Source organism: Psammomys obesus, unplaced genomic scaffold (genome assembly GCF_907164565.1).
Source record: "Psammomys obesus unplaced genomic scaffold, mPsaObe1.curated_primary_1811, whole genome shotgun sequence".
Lineage (NCBI taxonomy): Eukaryota > Metazoa > Chordata > Mammalia > Rodentia > Muridae > Psammomys > Psammomys obesus.
In genome coordinates this window covers 27,244,988-27,261,906 of record NW_026585797.1, presented here as the reverse complement: position 1 = coordinate 27,261,906, position 16,919 = coordinate 27,244,988, and positions in this window count along the sequence as shown.

The window sequence follows — 16,919 nt, the reverse complement described above, 5'->3', positions numbered from 1 at the left end:
ATCATAAATGGCCTGTGTTTCTTTCTTTCATCACAGGTTGAAGGCCATTCCATAGGTTTAGTTTATTTAGAAACTGTAATGCATATCACTTGTCGTTTTAGAAGGCATTCCAGGGCAATTAAGAAACTTTCCTCTCTTTGACTCTGACTCAAAATAGCTTGGGCTCCAATATCAGGCTTCTCTCCCAGCACACATTTGACATTGTCAAACATTCCCTTACAAACTTGTCTGCGTCAGTCCAGTCTCAGGATAATACAGGCTGAGGCTGCTGTTACTCCTGGCATCTCTCCTCCACTCCCGCCCTCTCGATCTGTGGTGTCCTGAACTGAGAGGCCCCATGAGATCGTAATTCAGCTCATTGCTTTCTATTCTGCAGCCCTTTACACGTGACCTTCATCCTGAATTTCTGGTTGCTATTCAAATGTAACTTATGCTTTTTCATTTCCTTATAAAAGTATAAATGTACTCCTTATGAAAAAGAAAATATCTGCTGACCAATTTTAGATATACATTTTTTTTTCTTTTAGATACATTAAATGGAGACTTCTGGTTGTTAATACTGAAAGAAAATTACAATGTCACCCTGTTCTTTGCATTTTGATGTTTGACATTACCGAGGGTGTGCTCTGTTCTATCTGGTTTATTGTTGCTAAATACCAGCTGGATTCACCAACCTTGTGAGCCTATTCATCAATAGGGAAATATTCCTATTAAGCACAATGCAGAGCAAATATATGGGAGCCAGGCTAGATTTAGTGCAATCAAGATAAGTAAGGCAAGACCTTTATCTGCAAAGAGATTGGACTAGTAAGAGACTGAAACTTAAGAATTATACCTCAAACCAAGGAAAATCCTGTAAATGTGGTCCACTGACCACAGAAAGGTAGTTTTAAAAGAACAGAAAAGAAATTAAAGTAAGTAATTCAGTTGGGTCTTTATGTGTAAAACTTAATAATGTAAGGGATTTGGTTAAAGACGAAGCATACAAGTAGATGAAATAACTTGGAAGAAAAAAAAATCGTGAACTTTAATTCAATACCATTTGACAAAAAGGCAATCATAAGACAACTACAAAAAAGAAAGAAAGAAAGAAAGAAAGAAAGAAAGAAAGAAAGAAAGAAAAAGAAAAGACAAGAAAGAGAGAAACTGAAGCCTGAAGGCAGACACAGAAATTGTGGTAGTTTGAATGAGATGTCGCCTCCGCAGTCTCAGTCACTTGAATACTTGGCCCCACATACAGTGAACTGTTTGGAGCTTGGAAGAAACTTGCCAGAAGAAGCAGGCTTTAAGAATGTATAGGCTCCTGCCGTTTCCGGTTCACTATCTCTGTTCAGCATTTGCTGTACAAGATGAGCCCTCACTTTCATGCTCCTACCACCACTCAGCCTTCCTGGATAATAATCTCTTGGAGCCAGAAGCCAAATACACTCTTTCTGTAAATTTCCTTGATCATGGTATTTTAATAAAGCAATAGAAAAGTGACTAATCTGTGTATTCACATTTCATATTGGTTATACCGAGGTGTTTGGATTTATCCCAGATTTAGTATTAAAAACACAGCAAGGTATTATAGGTAACAACAAGAAATCTTTGTGGTTATTTTTCCTTCAAAAATCTACTGTAGCTACAACATCAAAGCAGGTATTACATTTTCCATAATATACTTTCAATGGAACCTTAGAAATGCAAGTGAGATTGTAGGACACCAGGCAAATGAGACATATAACGAAGGAAGAAACCAAATTATTACTTAAGGAACTGTTTTGGAAAAGAAAGGACTGAATTCAATAGAATTAGAGGTTAGCGTGGCTGATGAGACGGCTCAGTGGGTCTAATCTTCAGCATCTACATTAAAACCTTCATGTCTTGGGATCCCACCTGAACTCAAGCAACTTGCAGGAGAATATGCACATAACCAGAGCTCTCTGGCGAGCCCCTAACATTGCCTAGATTATAGGAAAGCCTGTACCTCAAAAACGTAAGGTATAAAATGACAGGAGCAGACATCCAGTGTTAATCTCTAGCATCCACATGTGCAGACAAGGGCTTGCACAGCTGTATGCTCCTGTGCACGTCACACACCACCGCCCTCTGACACACTAGAGACACATGATAAATTTAAAACTAAATCAGATAACCTTGATATGTTTTTAAATGTTTCCTTCTGTCTTCCACTCTCCTGTGCTACTAATCTCTTCTCCTTCACCCCTTTATTTCCTCATTCAAAGACAAACATATCAAGTTGTGATAATAGAGTTTATATGAGGAATAAAGAGAAATAAACTTCTTACTAAAACTAGGAGGGAGGTTGGGCATAAATAGTGACAATGATTTGGATGTCGAGGAGATTGAAAAAATTCATCCCTCCCTCCTGTCACTGTTTTCTCTGCATCAATATCAACTGATGAGAAGGGTTAAGGTAGAGATGGCATCTTAAAGAAAATTGTAGACAACTGCAGAAGAAAGGCAGCCCACAAAAGGATTGCAGGGCACAGTGAGGGGTCAGCTGGGCTTCCAATCAAGTGTGCAGTAGTGAGCATGATGTGTTAATTGGCACAATGAAAGACAAAACCAAACAGACAAACAAAACCGCACCAGCGAAGGGACTTCTACATTTGCTTCTGAAATAAAACCAGTCATATCCCTTCCATGCTGACATTCCGGGGAGCCGTATCAGGTTAGCAGTCAGCCCTTCTCGGCAGGATCACGTAGAGCTCTAGGCATTTCCACAGTCTTTATGTGACAGAAGAACCGCTTTGGTCATTACCACTTCAGCAGGCAGAAAGGGAGGGAGGGCTGCTAGGACTATAATGGAGCAAACCTATAACTGGCATGGACTCGGTTGCTGATGTTTTCAGGGTTAGAACTTAATTTTAGCCCAGACTTTACTTCAGGGTGTGGTGAGTTTTGACATGGCAGTGACATCTCATTGAAATCTTGTTCCTTGGACTGAAAGAACACAGGACTGTCTTGAGGTTTTTGCATAGCTGTGTTATCAAGTTGCACATAGAAGCAGGGAAAGTAATAGGGTATTGAAATCGTGATATGGTGCACTCTTCAGGAAAATAATTGCACCAAGTTCAACTTAGGCAAAGATAAATGATGGGCAGAGCAGGTATGAGAGATTTGCAGAAAATACATGTCGTAAAGGACTTTCACTGGAAGGCACACCTAAGGACTGCCTTGCATATTTATACATCGATTTTTTCCCCCAGATTCCTAATGTGGGTTAGCTTTAACATGAAAAGCTGTTGCATGCCATGAATATTTATGAAAATGTGAAACAAAGGCATAACTTCTTAATTCTTAAGTCATTTGGTCACTGGGAATCTCAAGTTCACTTTTGCAGGCATACTTTAGCATTTCTTTATTCATATCTTTCTCTTTTTTTTTCTTTTTGGTGACGAAGAGTTTACTATCCCGAGTGTACGCCTAAACAGAGTTTCATCAATGCAAATTAACAATGCATCTTGCAGTTGTCACTGCCATATAACTTTGAGAATATGAACTGCTGTATAACTATTAAATATTCCCATTCTCATGAAAATCACATGGCACCTCAGAGCCAAGTCTTCTTTGGCTATTCATAATTCATTTGTCGGAATTTTCCATTTGCAATATTATAATGAATTTTAGCATGATTGAATATTGTCATGATGAACAGATTGTCAGCCTTCCCTGACCTCCTAATGTGTATTCAATATTATTTCAGATATTTCATCTTAATCCTTAATCTTCCTCAAAATCAACCCACTTGTTCTGTGTCTTCAAAAACTTGGTTAGCAAAATAATTCCACTTGTCTTTTTATTTTTTTTCTCTACATACCCTTTTATTTAGCCAGAGTTATTTTCTTTCCTCTTCGCCCCCAACATTGTCAGCTTGACTATCTGAAAGTCAATGCATGCAGGATTTGCACTGGGAAAAAGAACGTGTTTTGTCAACTTTACATCCTACACAGAATCGTTGGGATCTAAGTTTAGAATAGACTTCCAAATGAATATAAAGTGGTATTTCGTACTGGAAACAAATTGGAGTTGTGAAAGCCACCGGAGATATATATGTTGTTAGAACATGGTCAAAAAATAGAGGAGATCATTGGGTATGTTACAGACAAGCCAAAGGCTCTGTACTGTAATTTTGAAATTGCATTTAAAATCTCTCTGCCTAAAGGCAAATGGGCTTTAGAATACAAATCAAGTTTGTAACCCAGAAGCTCTCTTTCCTGGAGAAAGGAACTTGTATTCAACTGTTTCAGTTGTTGTGTGGGAAGCTTACTGACACTTTCTGCTAACCTAGGCCTAGTGCTGGAAGCTTCTGGTCTCCGTACAATCTAAGCCAGGCCTAGAATGTTTTTAGCCTCTGACATTACTACTTAATAAACTCACCCTTTGTTATTCTTACTGAGCTCTGGGCAGGCTGGTTGAATTCAGCTGTTTTGGCTCAAACTCCTCTCCACATTGACTTACTCAAATCTGGCTTCTCTTTTAGCCCCTGAAATGATCTGTTTGGCCTCCAACTAACCCCATTTCTGCTCTAATCTTCTGGCTCATTCTCATTCTGTCTTGTTCTGCCTTCAACTTTGTTCTCTCCTTCAACCTCTCTCAGTAAAACTCTCAAGAAGGCAGAGGACTTACAAACATGGGTGCTTCCTTCTACAAACTAACTTTACTTTCATTGTTCTGAATCAAGGCATATACCACCTTGCCTGGAGCTAAGCCTTTCTTTACCTGATACTTTACCAGGCTGGCCTTGAACTCAGATTTGCTTGCCTCTGTCTCCTGGATTAAAGGCCTGTTTGTATTCCATCTTGATCATACAGACCTAGAAGGTCTTGGCATGTGATGTCTTGCCAGAGAAGCTATGTTCTGAATTAAAATTCCTCTACACTTAGGTTATGAGTTATTTCAGACTCTGTTTATTTTTAAGGTACCTTATTTCATGACTCAAGTCAGCATGGAGTTGGAAAACCCCACTCTCAATCCCACCTTCAGGGACAGTGGCCACATCAACAGCAGTGACACATGTGTCAAAATGTGACACATTTCCACTGTCCAACTGAGTCACTTATTTGCCCTATGCGCATGCCCTATATCCCTTAATAAAAAGCCAGTGCCTCCATGGCCTGCCCTCTTTTTCCCCTCCACCATACCTCAGAGGCAGTCTCTGCATGTTTTCCCCCTCCCCCTCCCAATAAACATTTCAGGTGAGATCTCTTGGATGGTGTGATCTTTGCAGCACACCTTGCACCAGACTGGCCCAGCCACTGAGCCTTCTGAGAGACTCCAACACTGCCAAACTCCCCTGTCCCTGCAGGCACTATAGTTTGCCCCAGCAGTCCCTTAGAATGCTCCTGAGCATGTTAGTCTTGAGAAAGGAATTAGAGAGACTGACAGAGGAGGTCAAGAGCTCCCTGAAATGACAAACAGAAGTATGGCCAATGCCAAATCCTCAGGACCTCAAAATTAAGGTGGGGCTGCTAGATCTCTTGTGCATAAAAATGTTCAGCATTCTAATCTGCAGGGACAATCAATTCAGACAGTTCTCTATTTCACGGAAACTGTGAGAATCAGTGGTTGCTTCAGCTGGTTCAAATTAGAAGGATCTATAATTTTGTTTTTGCTGTGGAAGTGTTGTGGACTACAGACACTTTGATTTAGTCACTGATTACATTTACATTTCACTGGATTAATCTGGCAGCATCACACTTTTTTTTTTTTTCCTTTTCAAGCTAAAAGCTTATAAGAGAAGAAATGGAAAAAAAAGAAAGCATGATTATGAAAGATGGGGATTACAAAGCACCTATCTATGCACAGAATGGCAGTTATTTCAATGTGGGTAGAGGTGTCTAGGACACAAAACTTTATGATTGTAACTATCACAGAAAAAGCAGAAGGTAACTTTGCAGTTCAGAGCTGAAAACGAAGCTTAGACAGGCTAAGTAACTTCCTCTAGTTTCAGGGATTACTGGGGAATCCATGTTAGGACATCAGCCAACTGCTTTTAACTTCCTATGATTCTTTCCCATGAAAAGCAGTCTTTCAGGATTTGAATAAGAACCCCATTTGGCATGAATAGAAATCTTCTATCTACTCTGTATCCAAAAAACATGTGGATGGTTTGAAACCAGGAACATGAAATACATATATAGTACTATATTTTTCATCTCTGCTCTTTTCTATGTGTTTAACTCATTCATTCTCACTTTATAAAGATATTTGCCAAGACAAGTTTTTTGCCTGGCTAGACTTAACCCCACATTCAGTCAGATAAAACAAGATTATATCTCTAGAAAAAAGCATTTGACTGTTCTCAACATTTGAACAGAAAATTATAAAGATGGTCTTATACTTCAACTTACAAGGTATGTATGTAATACTTCTGATTAATCTTTAAACAGAAGACTGATACATTGATTGGCCAAAGCCATACTTTTGTGGCAAGACAGACTCAGTGCAGTGATCATCAGATTATAGAAGCATGCTTGACAGAGAGAAATAGAGGTATGGAATATGGCTACCTAGGGTAGAAATGGTTACCACCGGAAGATGATAAAAGGGGACACTAATTCAACTAAAGAGGTGGACTCTTTTCATTGCATGTGTGAGTACAATCATATAACATAACCTTCCATCCTTATTCCTAGGCAAATATATGTGTATATGTGAAGGATCCTGTATTCACCATACAAGCTAAAAGACATTCACCTTCTTCCTAAAGCAACTAAAACAAAAGTCAAGTCAGTTGATATGTCTCCATATGATGGACAAAACTCTTTATCTGATATAGGTATTGTTTGATTTTTTTTTCATTCTGAACCTAAAGTTAAGTAGTAAATCATTTAGATGATCTCTGATATCTTTATATATAACTATAAAAGGGAAATGATATCTTTAATATGAAAAATGCGATGTCAGATTTAGTGGTATACACCTGTAATCCCAGCCTTTGAGGGGTGTAGACAACAGGATCAATTAAAGTTCAGCCTCAGTTAAATAGTCAGTATCAAGGCTTATTCTCCCACACACACAACACAATTAAAATATAGAAGTAGAAGTAACATGTGCATATAGTTGTCACTCAATAGTCTTGAGGATCAGACACAGGTTTCAGAGAAGATACTAATTTGTTGTTTCTGTTTTGTTTTAAGTGTCTACTATGGTATCATCTTGGTAACAGTCACTGCTCAGTAAAATCTTCATCATCCAGTTGTTGGAGTTTGAGCCTAGCACATACTGACCACTTGGACACCAGACTCAGAATGATTCAAGTTTATTGAATGCTGAACAAGGACTGACCTGTCAGGGACACAGAGTGGACCCGGAGTCAAGCTGATGCCAGTGTGTTCCTAAGGCATGCTTTTTATGAGAAAAACCTTAATTGGGTAACAACCAGGTGTTGGAAACGAGAGGAGGGCAGCATTACATAATTTTGACTGGCTGATCAAAGCATGCTAAACTGATTGTCTAGAATTTAGCATATAGGAGCAGCTTTGGGACTTTCCAGTTCCCCACAATTCCGGGGGAGAGGAACATAACAGAGTATCATGGTTTTGTTTGGGTAGAACATATATTATTCATTCAAGCAGAATATTTAACACATTTTTAATTGAAAGTAAAAGGCTGTTCAAGTTCTCAGGAAGGCAGAGCCTGAAAACTTGAACTTAATTTCAAAACGAAAACTTAAAAACAAAATGGCTGCGGTTATTATGGCAGTAATGGCTAGACATGTCTGGACATATCTAAGTGTTGGTATGCATCAACACAGTAAAATTTTCACCCTCTTCTCTATAGTTCTAACACCCTTCCTGGCATTGAGTGTCCTGGAAGACCCCTTTACTCTGAGGACCTAGGAAGCAAGACAGGATTTTCTCTTTAGGAAAATTTCCATTGTCTCTCTTATTTCTTATTGTCTTTTCCAGAAATGTCTCCTCCCTTCTCTACTTACAGATATTATTCTTCTTGTTGATTTTTTTTTGTTTTGTTTTGTCCCACAAAGCCCTCTGTTTTATTGAGAATGACAGAACACAGATGAACTTCTTCTCCAGTGTATTCAATAGTGTATTCAAACAAGTGCTGTCAGAGCCATACTGAAACTGAGGATCCACAAAACCATGTGCCCCTTTAAACACTTAGCAACGTGTGCTTTCATGTTGTTTGAGTCTCTTCGCCCACCCGTAATGTCAAACACCATAGACTAGGTGGCTCACAAAAACAGATGTTCTGGGATTTGGGAAGTCTAAGATCAAGCAGCCAAGAGAGGAGGTATCTGGTGACAACCCACTTCCCCATCTTCTTTGCCCCTTCACATTGTAGAATGTCTAGGATTATTTTCTGGGGTGTTTTTAATAAGGCGCTGATTTCATTTATTAGAGTTTTTTTTTTTCCTGTGCCCCTACTCAACTCCTGAAGTTAAACCCTCACTTTGAAAACTAATGTTATAACCAGAGAATTTTGTATATATAAAGATATCCAGATGGCATGAAAGCTGAATGAAGTTCAGCTTGCAAAAAAGTCAGCAAAATATGTTCAATCAGACCAAGTTCAATTCCCAGCACCCACATGGCAGCTTACAACCGTCTGTAATCCCAAGATCTGACACTCTTACACAGACAGACAGGAAAGCAAAACATCAAGGCACCTAAAAATAAATAAATAAATAAATAGATAAATAAATAAATAATAGGGAAAAAATGTCAACTGCATACCTCTCTATTACCTAATCCTTTACCATGGTTTGCCCCATATTTCTACCCGGGAGAGATGGTTCAGCACAGTCACCTGTTGGGAAACAAATACACACACACACACACTCAGGGAGAAAGACAGACAGAGACAGGCACACAGACAAACAGAGACACAGGGGGGAGGGAGAGAGAGGGAAAGAAAGAAGTTGTGCACAGTACTACTTGAAGAGATAAAACATTTTACCCATCACATTTAATTCTGAGTCTTCCTCACCTCTCACTAAACTTCATTAAAGCAAGGTTTTGTCAGTCTGTTCATGCTGTTACATTGCAGCAGACCCTTGGCATGAGTTATAGTAGTAATAATGTAAATATTTAAGTAGATATGGAAATGAACTTAGATTTTCAAAAACTTCAAATGACTTACTTTTCCCCAGTATTTGTCTGAACTTTTAAAGGCTGGGATAGTTTTGAATGATTTTATTTTTATAAGAAGACTTCCTAAGTTAAGTTAGAGTTTTCTGTTGAGTAATTAAAAAATTAGATTCAGGAGCTGGTTCAGCCATCAAGAGTACTTGCTCTTTCAGAGGACTCAGGTTCAATTCTAGAACCTAACTAGGAGCTCACAACCAATTGTAACTCCGGTTACAGTTCTGACACCTTCTTCTGGTCTCTAAAGGCACTAGGCAGTCACAGGCATACATGGAGATGATACGTCCACACATATAAAATAAAATTAAATCAAATGATGTTTCAATGATATAAAATTGCGTGGAAATATTTACTTAACTGGTATGAAGGACTTGTTTAGAAAAAAGTTGTGGGGCCTGTGAGCTGTGTAACTGGGGGAGCCAGCCAGGAGGCAGAGTGAGGTCAAAGCATGTCCAAACTGGAAAAATCTCATCTTGAGACAAGCATAAGTAGGACTTCTCCCTCCCTGTCCTGAGCCTGCCTGTACTGGCCCAGTAGATCTACAGCTCCCACCTCTGCCACACTGGTCACATAGCCTGGGGATCAGGTTGCAGGTTAACATTCCTCTGCCTTCATGAGGTCTTGTCCAGCAAGCACCTTTACCTTTTTCATGCAAATAAGGCATCCCCAGAATCTTGGCCCTGGCCAAAGTGTATACTCATCCCAAACCTCTACCCACACCCCAAGGTAGGTATACGGTTATTGGTTATTGTGTAATTCAAATGTTGATTTCTGTATGGTGCGTATCTGGTTGAAATTCGTGTTCTCAGAATCTCCTGTCTCAATGTTGTGTAAGGCCTGCTGCTCACCAACTGTCCCCTGATATGCCAATAAAGCAGTTTACAACCAGTCTCTGAGCAGAGGAGAGAATAGGGCTGGACTTCCTGCCAGCCAGGAGAGGAGGAGTTAGAGGAGGTAGGGGATTCAGAGAGGAGGGTTCCAGGTGACATCAGGAGAGGAGCTGAATCAAAAATAGCTACAAAGTGTAAGTATCTCTGAGATGTACTCGAAGAGGAAGCCGGATTCTCTCAGAGGGTTAAGAATAGAGTTGAAAGTGATCAGTTCTTGTGCTGTAAAGCTTGTTAAATTAACATAGTAGAGTCTCAATCATTTGTGTGATAGGTTAAAAAGATAAACTGAGAAACAAACATAGTTTTATACAAACAACTTTAACACCTGGAAGGTTTAAGTAATCTTTGTCTCCCAATTAAACGAGTTGTCTCCCTGAAGCCTGCCTCCCAGGAAGTCTGTTTCTCTCATGTTCACAGCCCACTTGAGGTCTCTATCTCCCCAGCTGTTCCTGTCTTGTTTCCTCTCCCAAGATCCACTGGTTGTGATCACAGGGAGTTATGCCTTTACAGTTGGGGAAGTTTGGCCAGGAAAGGCAAAAACTAATTCCAAATCCAGCAATGTCAGATGAACTCATTTGTCTCAGTTCCCTTACCAAAGATGAGACTACTGTTGGTAACAAATACAAAATGTTAGTCAAAGTCTGTATTTCAGAACTTTACAAGAAAGGAAAATGAGGCAGACATAAGTGGATAATTGTGTTTTTTTTTTTTTTTCCCTGATGATCAATTGTTATTTCAAAAGGACAACTGGCATCCATGAGAGTTGGAATTTGGAATATTGCACATATCCTTGCTAAAGAGCATGAGCCTTTCTGAACACATGCCACTGAAAACTTATTTTCTAGGATTAAGGTATTCTTCCAAAACAGACTGTCTCCTGAGGTAGAGAGGGACCTAGGATGTCCACCAGTAGATCAATTGGGAAAGAAAACGTGATATAGATAGATAGTGAAAAAAAAATTTTTTTAACAAAATGCAAGCATGTTAGTCACATCAATCTAGGTAAATTAAAGGGCATCATGTTAAGTAGTAGCCCAGACCAGATGGTAAAGACAAAGTATACTTCACTTACATGCAGACTCAATAACTTCAACTATATAAAATCAAAACAAAACAGTACTCACTAACTGAGGGAAGTGGAGTGAAAAAGTTTAGTCAGTGGACATAAAAAAGTTTCATATATGATGAGTATGTTTAGATGTAGAGTATAAAGCATGAGCACACTGTAAATAATGATACTTTGTTGTATTTTGACAATTTGCTTTCTATAAGATGGCAGGTATGTTGACCGTACTATGTTAATAGCTAGAAATGTATGCATAATAGATAATGGGATATAGACTATAGAAGAGTATACAATATAGATTGCATTTATATGTCATTAATATAATATGTAATATGACATGTTTACGTTGTCAATAAATCAAATGCAAGTAAACAAAATATACACGTGCAAAGATTACATTTCAGCCTGATGGGAAATTTAATGCAGAAAAGATACTGAGATGAGTCTCAAGAGCTGTTTTTCTAACATGCCTTATTTAAAGATGCAGAAAAATTGATTCATAACAATTTACTCTCACACTCATAACACAAGATAATTCTGTGATAACAAAATTAGTGAGTGTTTTCCTCCTAGCAAGCAAGCAATTAATTTATTCCATAGCTCACATAGAGGACATTCTATACTCAATGTCGTCTAACTCTATTCAGTTTGATTCCACCTACATGGGTGCTGTAACAAAATCCATAGTTGCAGGTATCATTTCTACCAAATTCACCCACTTCAGAGGCTGGTCTCAACTGCGAACTCTAGAACACCTGCTCATCTGGCTAGTAACTGGAGCTTTCATGACCTCCCCGTAGCCTTCATTAATTGGCTATGATAGCTCTAGGTCTCAGGTAACATGCTTTCTGGTTTGTTATAAATGATTTTAATGAACACAAATAGGCAGCAAAATTAAGAGGTATAGAAAATAATGACTGTAAGGATCCCAAGCAAAGAAGCTTTCATCTCCTTGGAGTTGAAGTACACTATATTCCAAGCTCACTCATGGGTTCATCAAGTTTCTACAACCTTTCATCTGTTTAACTGCTCATGAACTCTATGAGCCCCGTTCACTGGTTTTTGTGGAGTCTTCATTGCAGGGTTAGACTGAAGTTTAGACAGCTAGGTCTGAAATGGGTGTGTCTAATATTAATAGAATTAGTAGAAAGTCCAGAAAGGATTTCAGTTGTTACTGACTGCTTTCAGGAGAAAGGAGAACAGGAAATAAAATCAGAATAAGAAATGTGTTCAAAAAGACAACTCTGCCTTCTTAGATCTGCCTCTAAAGCCTAGGATACCCAGCACTGTAATAAAACTGTCTCGCATTTATTACTCTGAAGCTGTTTCAAGAGCAAAGGAGAAAGGGGCAAATGTACTTATAAATAATACGCTTAATCTCTTAGTCTTTTAGGAAACAACAGCGTTATGGAAGTGTTGAGCAAAGAACTGTGATGAGAGCCAACATGTTTGTTCCATGATGTCACAAGTGCCTAAAGCTATAATATTGATATATATATATATTTGTTTCTCTCCAGAAGTTAATACACTTTTGTCAACTCTGCAAATAGGGATTGATGGCATAATTCAACACATCAAGCAGGAAAAGACGCAGACAACAAAAACCAGCAGAAGCAGTGAGTTGAGAAAAGAAACAAAAGCCTGTGGATTGAAGATACCAGATGTTGCCTTTACTATGATCCAGGAGATAAAAGAAACAAAGACAAACTTAAAACGTAAAACCCAGGAGCATGCTGTGTTTAAACACTCATAAAAGTCACTGACTATGTAGAAAATTAAAAAAAAAAAAAACAAAAACCTGATGAAGTCACACTTTCTGTATCAACTAAATAGATAAGGCATGCTTATATTGGTATTAAACAAAGATAGTTTTATTGCCAAAATCATTTCTAAGTCCTGTTTTTAAATTAAATTAAATTTTAAATTTTAAATAAAATGAACCAGAAAGACAAAGCACTAAATTAATATGTACCTAATAATATTTTAACAATATAGAATATATGTTAAACACTTCTTACTAGCTCATCAAATCAGAGAACAAAAGAGAGAGGAAGAAATAAAAGAATATAGATATATGCAGCACAGGCAACATAATTATAAAATACAGTGCAATAGAGATGCAGAAAACCATTGTGTTAGAAACAAAATGCATAGTAAGAGTCAGGTCTCATACTAAACTCTACAGTTAATAGTAAAATCCTTAAGGGAAGTAACTTACATTGAAAATATATCTGGTCAGAGTATAATTAGTGAGCAATCAAATGGAAAAACTAGAATATTTCTTATGTACTATGAAGTTAAGAAGTAGAAATAACTATGTCAAGATATTTCAACGAAAGAAGTAAATAATCTTAAAATGAAAAAAAAAGTGTATACCAACAAGTAGAAATTTGATGCATGAAATGTGTGAGCCAGTCCAGAAAAGAGTAGTTCATAAAACTGTAAACATGAAAGTGGGTAAAAGTGAAGTGAATAACTTTATTCTTTCAAAAGAATGATAAGATGAATAATCCCTTAATAAAGGTGGTAAACAATTTTAAAATGAGAATAAGAGAAGAAAACTTAGGAGAGGAGGAGGGACAGATACAGAATGGAGGGACCCAGTGGAAGAGTGAGAGCAGACGTGAGCTGAGCTATTGAGTTAGAAGGAGAAAGAACGCCATTGTTAGAAGTAAAGAAACATAATGACCTTTCTAGCAGTCAGTACTCTAAAGACATTAGGGGTCATTTTACAGTGCTGTTAGTTTGCTAAGATGTTTATCAGCTAAAACAAGTAGAAAGTGGTGGCTTGTTTCATGGCAAGACGTGCTAGACAAGCACTCTGCAATTAAGTTACAGCCCTAGCATGTCCGTCTTTCCTTTCTTCTTTCTCTCCCTTCCCTCCTTCCATCTTTCTGTCCCCTTCCTTCCTGCTCTCCATCTCTCATTTCCATCTCTCATTTTTCTTTTCTATATTTTTATTGCCTTCCTTCCTGTTTTTCATTTATTTGTTTGTTTTGTTTTGTATTATTTTGATTTGTTTTTGAGATGCTCTCAGGTTTTTCTTAAACTTATGCTGTGGTCCAAGCAGGTCTTGAACTTGTGATATTTTGACCTCAGCCTCCTGAGTGGCTAGGTAAATAGACAGGCCTGCACTATGCTTAGTTAGGGACTACTTTAAAAGAGAATTTCATTATTGTTTACGTCTAGTGGCTATAAATTTGTAACCAAGTGTGAGTGAAGCTGGTTCAGTCTGAAAGCTGTAAAATGAAAATCTGTCCCAGGATCTCCACTGCACATCAGTGGCCACAAGCCGGTCTTATGCTTGCCTTTTAGCCACACAACTCCGAACTTGGCTTCCATCTCCACACAGCTAAACCCCATGTCCCTTACATTTGCTCTGTTCTCTCCTATGATTATTATTTAAATTTTTATTTTATTTGAGTTTATTTACTTTACATCCCAAAGGTGCCCCCTGCCTCCTCTCTTTCCAGTCCTCCCTTCTTCTCCTTCCCCCTTCCTCTCTCCCTTTCACTCTCATAAAGGGAGCCCTCTCCCTTATATAAACTCTCCCAGCATATCAAGTCACAACAGGACTGAGCATATCCTCATCCACTGAGGCCACAGAAGGCAGCTCTACCAGAAAGAAGTGATCTCAAAACAAGAAATAGAGTCCATATTAGAAACAGCCCCCCAACTGTTTCTGACATGAACTCAATGGCTGGCACTTTGACCCCCTCCCTCAGAGGGAAGAGCAGCCTTTCTAGGCCACAGGGGAGGACATTGCAGCCAGTCCTGATGAGACCTGATAAGCTAGATGGAAGAGTCAGATGGAAGGGGAGGAGCACCTCCCCTATCAGTGGACTCAGAGAGGGGCAGGGATTGGGAGGGAATGAGGGATGGGGCTACAGCTGGGGTACAAAGTTAATAAACTGTAACTAATAAGTATCCCAGAAGGAGAAAGACACACATGGTATATACTCACTTATATAGACCTAAAAGATATGATAAACATAATGAAATCTATACACCTAAAGAAGATAAACAAGAAAGAGGACACGGGATAAGATGATGAATCCTCACTTAAAAAGACAAATGGGATGTGCATTGGATGTAGGAGAAAACAAGTAACAGGACAGTAGCCTACCACAGAGGGCCTCTGAAAGACTCTACCTAGCAATGTATCAAAGCAGATACTAAGACTTATAACCAAACCTTTGGTAGAGTGCAGGGAATTATATGAAAGAAGGGGGAGTTTGTATGACATGGAAAGGATAGGAGCTCTACAAGGACCAAATATATCTGGGCACAGGGTCTTTTCAGAGACTGACATTCAACCAAGGACCATGTATGGATATAACCTAGAACCTCTGCTCGGATGAAGCCTGTGGTAGCTCAGTAACCAATTGGTTTCCCATAGTAAGGAGAACAGGGACTATCTCTGACATGAACTCAATGGCAGGCTCTTTGACCTCTCCACTCCCCAAGGGAGGAGCAGTCCTGCTAGGCCCCAGAGGAGGACTTTGTAGCCAGTCCTGTAGATACCTGATAAAACAGGGTCAGATGAAAGGGGAGGAGGTCCTCCCCTATTAGGGGACTTGGAAAGGGGCAGGGAGGAGATGAGGGAGGGAGGGTGGGATTGGGAGGGAATAAGGGAGCGGGATACAGCTGGGATACAGAGTTAATAAAATATAACTAATAATAAAAATAAAATTAAAATTAAAAAATAAAATAAAATATTTAATTGAAAAAAAAAACCAAAAAACAAAAAGAGAAACAGCTCCCCACACCACTCACCAAGCAACCCACAGGAAGACCAAGCCATTCATCAGCCACATATGTGCAGGTGGTCCAGGTCCAGACCATTCATGCACCTTAGTTGATGTCTCAGTCTCTGAGAGACCCCATGAGTCTGGGTTAGTTGCCTCTGTTGGTCTTGTGGGTTTCTGTCCCCTCTAGGTCCTTCCATTTTACCCCCAGCATTTATACAAACCCAGAGCTCCTCCCCATGCTTGGCTGCAAGTCCCAGCATTGGCCTCTATCCAGTGCTGTGTGGAGCCTCCCAGAGGACAGTGATGTTAGGCTCCTGTCTCCAAGCAGAGCAGAGCATCATTAACAGTATCAGGGGCTGGCTCTCTACCTTGGCATGGGTCTCAGGTTGTGACATTCATTGGTTGGACATTCCCTCAATCTCTGTTTCCTCCTTACACCTGCACTTTTTGTAAGCAGGTTAATGTTTGGATCAAAGGTTTTTTGGGTGAGTTATTGCTCCCCTTTCTCCACAGGCCCTGCCTGGCTAGGAGGTGATCACTCCAAGCTCTACATCCCCCACCCTACTCCTGATAGGAATCTCAGCTAGAGTCACACCCATATATTCCCAAAAGCCTACCCTGTTATTGGCCTCTAGCTTCTCAAAAAGAAAAATGCCATCTCAGTTTCCTTTATTGTTCATAGTCCCCTCACCCTCCACCCCTATATTCCTCCATCTGATCCCCTTCCTAGTTTCCCTTCCCATTCCATCCACTACCTAGTTCCATTTCTTCATCCACTTCTGCTGTCTATTCAATTTCCCCTTCTGAGTGTCATTCTGGCACCCTCCTGTGGACCCTCCTTGTTACTTAGCTTCTTTGGGTCTGTGGATTGTAGTGTGGTTATCTTGTACTATAGGTCTAATATCTGCTATAAGTGAGTACATACCATGTGTGTCATTCTGGGTCTGAGTTACCTCACTTAGGATAATATTTTCTGGTTCCATCCATTTGCCTGCAAATTTCATAATTTCTTTGTTTCTAATAGCTAAGTAGTATCCGATTGTGTAAATGTACCACAATTTCTTTATCAATTCTTGGTCTGAGGGACATCTAGGTT